Source organism: Lolium perenne, chromosome 3 (genome assembly GCF_019359855.2).
Source record: "Lolium perenne isolate Kyuss_39 chromosome 3, Kyuss_2.0, whole genome shotgun sequence".
Classification (NCBI taxonomy): domain Eukaryota; kingdom Viridiplantae; phylum Streptophyta; class Magnoliopsida; order Poales; family Poaceae; genus Lolium; species Lolium perenne.
The window spans coordinates 244,659,378-244,665,377 of record NC_067246.2 but is presented as its reverse complement, the minus strand read 5'-3'; the positions used below and the strand labels follow the sequence as shown (position 1 = coordinate 244,665,377).

General features: G+C 37.4%; 1 long non-coding RNA gene across 1 annotated transcript; it reads left to right on the top strand.

Annotated features, from left to right (window-relative positions):
- The first annotated feature begins 1,060 nt into the window (after positions 1-1,060).
- On the top strand, positions 1,061-1,786 carry LOC127343740 (uncharacterized). The gene is made up of 3 exons (XR_011754223.1): positions 1,061-1,117; positions 1,242-1,516; positions 1,618-1,786. It is a non-coding gene; the product is annotated as an uncharacterized lncRNA (long non-coding RNA).
- Positions 1,787-6,000: the final 4,214 nt, after the last annotated feature.

Genomic DNA, 6,000 nt, shown 5'->3' with positions numbered 1-6,000 from the left:
AAGCAGTTACTGTTTTGGAATGATGCCGGTTTACTTGGCTTTTACATATTTAATTTCATTTGGCTCATGTAGATTGTTTGAATGCTCAGCGAGGGCGAGCTTGCTGGTTCCACATCTCACAAGGAGGAGGTCAATGGGGTAATCTCCAATGGTGTGGAGCTCCATCACTTCTGCTAAATGGCTCACTGAGCTGTTGTTTCTGCAGCCCGTGACGTCGACCGAGGTTTGTCAAACTTGAGCATCCATTTTCTTTGACTGTTTTTTGGTTGTTGGTGAAACCCACTAGAATAAGTTGATTAATTATTTGTATACGTTAATACATTTACTCTGATAAATATGTTAAACTATTTCATGGAATTGTGGACTAAATTTTAAAGATGTGCGCAAGACAAAAAAGGAGAGCTTTGAAATAATTCAGTTATGTACAAATGTTTTCTTCAGTTTGGTTTCCCATATCATTTACCTGATTTTCCAGTGGTTTTGTATAGATTATATCTCATTGATGTGCTCATTAGTCACTTCTACAAAAAACCAAGCAGATTCTTCGCTATTTTGATCTCTTGATTGAGTACGGATGAAGAGATTCTTGGATTCAGTAAAGATCCAAGCATTTGTGCCGACATTTTCTCGAGCATGTTACGAATTTTGGCTAAAAGCTAGGTGCAGTAGAGAGTGTCTTAAAACTTCGGCTTGGATACAGACTACCATTTTTCTTCTTTATTTGATATGGATATCTTCTCCTGATTATGCAGGCCACTTACTACTAATTTTTCTGTTATGTGGTGTTGGATTATGCGAGCGTTGGAATGGTGAACGAGCAGAGTGACTTCGGGGACCTCATAATGGAGATCATCTCATGGACAAAGCCCAGTCAACTATGCTAGACCTCCGTTCTGAGGTAGCTCCATTATTTGTGTGACGTACTTTTCCTATCAATGTTAATCCTCATTCAAATTCAGCGAGGTAAGGTTTGGAAAAAAGCGCAGGCTAACAGATTCCCTTTTATTCTCATGTTAGTGGTGCTGGACCAGAAAAACTTTGATAATACGAATTATATCTCCTTTTATCAATTTATAGGTTCTGAAATTTATATCGGTTATGCTGGTGTGATGCACAGGTTAGCTCTCCTATCTTTTGCATCTCCATTACTTATATTTGCAGAATGGATTCTGCTTCTGTAATGTATCAGTATGGAACTATTGATTAGGCATAAACTGAGGTAACTATATTTTTACATGTAGCCGGCGCTTCTCCTCTGAGTTGTGGCTGTATGTCGGTGCCTCGCCATGTAACAGGCCAGAGATAAGAAGACACCGGTGCGAGTTGGTGACAGTGGAGGCTCGGGAGGAGCGCCAACAGCTGCTCTGCCAGGAGGAGATGATCGAGAGGATCGTGCTGTTGCCATCGCCCGTAGGAGCACCAAGTGCCAGCCGCTGCTCCTACGGAAGGAGTGCTGTCACCATCGCTGTCGACAAAGATCGAGGTTCCTCTCTATATATGGAGGAGGATTCGAAAGGTGACTTAATAACTTTTAAATGTATCTGTGTGAACAATAACTGGATGGCCAAATCCCATGTATGTAGTTAGTGTTTAATAAAAAAAATCTCTGCTGTCAAGGGTTACGTAATGGGTGGGCTTCCATTTTCTTGGCACCAAGAAACATTGAGGAAATCTCATGCATCTACTGCTCGTTGCCTTGGCTATATTGATCTACCAACCGGTTCAGATGACAATGGAATGTTGTGGTTCAGGAAAGCATATTATCTAAATTCTGCGCTGCCCTCAAGGTATGCAAGGTCAGCTAAATTATTTAGTGCTTTTGTCTAAGAAATTTACTCTATCTTCTATGCAACAAATCTCCACGTCAAGAAAAGTATAGAGATACGATGTTTTTAGAGATCTGAGTTATGCGTATGTTTTTACATATTCCATTTTTCAGCTACCTTTTATTTTGTTTTGGGTGGAAAACACACACATAGCTTAATTGGCGCAAAATAGTATTCTCAGTTAAGGCCATACTTTCAGAACCAAGTAATTGTCATATATAGTGACCTGCGTTTCAGCTTCTTTTTGCCTCTGAACACTGCTTTGCATTATCATCGCATTACACTGTCTTACATCATACACGCTGCCAAGCTTCTTAGTTTAAGTCACACTTCCAGCATCAAGTAGTTCTTACTGTCATACTTCTCAGTTTAAGTTACACTATCAGTAGCAAGTAATTCTCACTGTCAAATTTTTCGGTTAAGTTACACTTTCAGCAACAAGTAATTCACATACATAGTAATCTGCAATTGAGCCTCCTTTTCCCTCCAAACGCACATATTTGCATTAGCATGTTACACTGTGTATGCGCTGTGAAGCTTCTCGCGTCAATTCGTGTTTCTAGCAACAAACAACTCTGGCACGTAATGATCTGCATTTGAGCTTCTTTTTTGCATCTGCAGTGCCTTCAAACTTGTGATTCTCACACTATACAATTCATTTTTTTTATGGCACAATTACATAAAGAGGTCATTCTCATTCCTGCCAATTCATAAATATATCTATCCTCATGTAAACTTTGCGCATGCTTATTACCTATTAAATAAAGTGGACGAGGTGGTTGAATGTTTCACAAGCTATTGATTATTCCTTTTTTGCTTTCTTACAAAATTAATATTTAGATGTGCGCCTTGATTGGGCACATATGAAGAGGTTCCTGGATGCAGTAAAGAAGGTACATGGAATCCTGATTACAGTGATTGGGATGTGACTATATCACCCACTGAAGCCTCTCCGCAAGTCACTCATGTAAATTTCCCCTGGTTATGTCCATTGTGCTTTGAAGGTGCAAATATTTTCTCTATTTTGAAATGGATCTGTTGAGTGTCATGATTGAAGAAACTTAGTATGAGTTGTGCCATATTGTGCGCTTGAGCTCTATCGATTTGTTTGATGTCTCACTTGGTATGGTGGTTCTTTGCCCATGTATCTGTTGTACCACTACCATTTTGTTGCTATTTACAAAGCAGGCCACAAGTATAAGCTATCTGCCTTTTTAATGCTATATTGTATTCTCAGTAATTCATTTCTTCTGAAATTTACCTGCAATCAACTGTTACGTACCTATATGATATTTTTTTCATCTTTCAGTTACGTGATTCTTTCCAGAGACACCACCTTGTGTTGAATTTGAAAAATTGATTACCCACATGTTAGTCACATATGCCTATGTTTCATATATTAGGTTTGCAAGTCTCTCACAGTTTGACAGTCTTTTGCGGCAACTTGGTTCTGATGTAATTAGTGATGCGACTGACCCACCTGCACCATCTACTGGAACTTCCACTTTGAATTATGTAGTCAGTTTAGAACCCTAATTGTATATCCTAGAATTAGTGTAGGTGATCTGTTTGAACTATGATGATGGTTTTCTAAAATTATTTACCTTAGGTTACTAATATGAAGAATTAGAATTCTATGATTTATTTTTGTTAATGTCATCCAAGCGGAACAAAGCTTTTTTTATAAGCACCAAAGAAGTTAGCTTTATAATATTATCAGCACAGTCACATCAGTTATGGATTTGATAAGCCCCAAAGGAGTTATCATCCTGGATTTATAGCATCCTACGTAGGTAACTAGCTATGCTCTGTTCTGTACAGTCATAAGCCCAAAAGCTGATTAAAAGGTCTTAATTATGAATTTTTTTTATTGCCGAATATGCCTTAGCTCATTAATTGTATTCTCCATTATGAGAAAATATGAGATATGTTTACATGGTTTCATCTTTATTTCTCTACTAATGCCCTGGACATGCATTCTCACTTGTTTCTAGGGAGAATCTGGCACACATATAGTTGTGAACTAACAGACATGTTTTCTTCGACTTCTGTCCTGGATATGATACCTTACCAGCCATAGGTAATGCTGTTTTGTAGAGAAAAACACATGTTTCAGTAAACAATATATTTTGCACATCACAGTTAAAAAATGTCTTTCTTATCGTAGAATTTGCTAGAAAAGCAATATGGGTGCCTTCAAATTACATAGCAATGTTGGTCTAATTCCTGCAAGTTAAACTACGAATGCCTCTTCAATTTGTGAAGCAATTTAATTCAAGCTGTTTATTTTTAAAGTAAGTCATATTCTCTAATGCGGCTTAGATTTATACTGGGAAACTGTATGCCTGATGTTTCTTGGTAATTTTTTTTTTGGAAATTCTCATGATTGTGTCTCTTGGTACATTACTGAAATGAGTGTAGTCGTTTTGTCCTGTAACATTAAGGTATCTTCTGTTTATTGGGAGATCATTAAAACTAACACACCTACTCATTTGTGGCATAGCCTCCCAGGTATGATTTGACAGAGATGGTACTGCCTTCATGGCATCGTCTGGAGATGAGAGGTCTTGGTCATTATCATGCATTTTTTTTCATATATTTATCAATGCTTCTAGGTCGTGATAATGTTCTGGAATACTTTCAGAGGCGATTTATGCAAGCCTGAGGAGGTAGACTATCTGGGAGAGAAGGATCATAAATGCAATCTTGACTCGGTTCTTATTGTAACTGACAAGGCTGCTTGTGACCTTCAATGATTCAAAGCAACAAAGGAGATCTAGAAAGCAAATAAGTACATTTCCTACAGCTTGAACTTCGATTTCAGTGTAGATGATCAGTTCTCCGAAAGGAGTGCACTTGTGATGAGCTGCATCTATATTTTTGTGGTTAACTTTCGTGCCCTATTTCTTTGCATATAACTTCTACCCCACCATCAAAAATAAAATAAACTTCTATCCCTACTGTTTAGAGCCTCTTGTGCATAACTTATCCCTCGCTTATTTCCCCATAGAAAACTTATGTACCCAAAACATTATTTATCGATATATGTTATGTTCCAGACTGGCTCGCCAGCAGCTGATGATATTTTCATGTTTCCTCTGCGTCTGTATGCAAACCGATTTTTGTTTGCCTGCCTTTGGTTCTGCCGTAGAATTTACATGATTTTTTCTGATCCCCGTAGCTATGTTATAGTTTTTTTGATATTTAGTAAGCTTGCGTCAGTTAACATATATTTATGGAGACCCTACTAGAACTAGAATTACCTCTCAGGGTCTGTCTATAGATCATTTAAACTTTGTTCTCTTGATGCGTTTGAAAATAAACCATTACAAAACGTATTACCATTTTTCGACCTTACTTCTATCATCGTTTTACAAAATGTAAATCGGCCCAAATTTCATGGGATCGTGCGCCAAGGCGCACATTTAAATCTATTCCCATCCCTATTCAAAAATGCTATCTGCCCTTCTGGTAGCCAGGTTCGATTAGAATTTCAGTTTAGATTTCATGATTCCGCACTAATCTGTTTAGAAATAACTATTGTCTTGGTGAATATTATTAGCCATTTTCTAATCAACATTAGTTCGTTATGTTCCCATATCAAAGTTGTCAAGTAATACTTGCAATTGCTTCTTGTGGACGCTCTTCAATTTTTAACCTTTTCAGCTGATCTTGTGCTCCTTGTTCAGTTGTTTATTTTGCTGTTTGTGAAAAAATTATTTTGTACATGGAAATGCTTTAGCAGAATACTTGTATCTCCATAGTCACACCCCTTACCGGCACCGTCATATTCTTTGGTGATTTTGTTGCGAAGTACTCAAGTTATTATAATGATATGATGGTCAAGTCCTTGACTTGTTCTTTTTAGATATATTACTCCATAATCCTCTGTAACTTCATCTCGATCATATGATTTATGTGTTGTCTAAAACTTTGAGAAAATATTTTATGTATAAAAGCTGATGCATCTGTACTGGCTGAAAGTTGCCCTGCCCTGATATGTCATGTTTCACTATTTAACTAACACATGAATGTATTGTTATGTAGCATTGATGAAACGATGTTTTTGGTCTGCTTCAGTTGTTCCAGTTTCATAGTGAATGAAGTCCCTCAGCATATGGACATTCATGGAATAAGTAGGATGTGCTAACAGGGTATTTTTTTTTCTCACTGA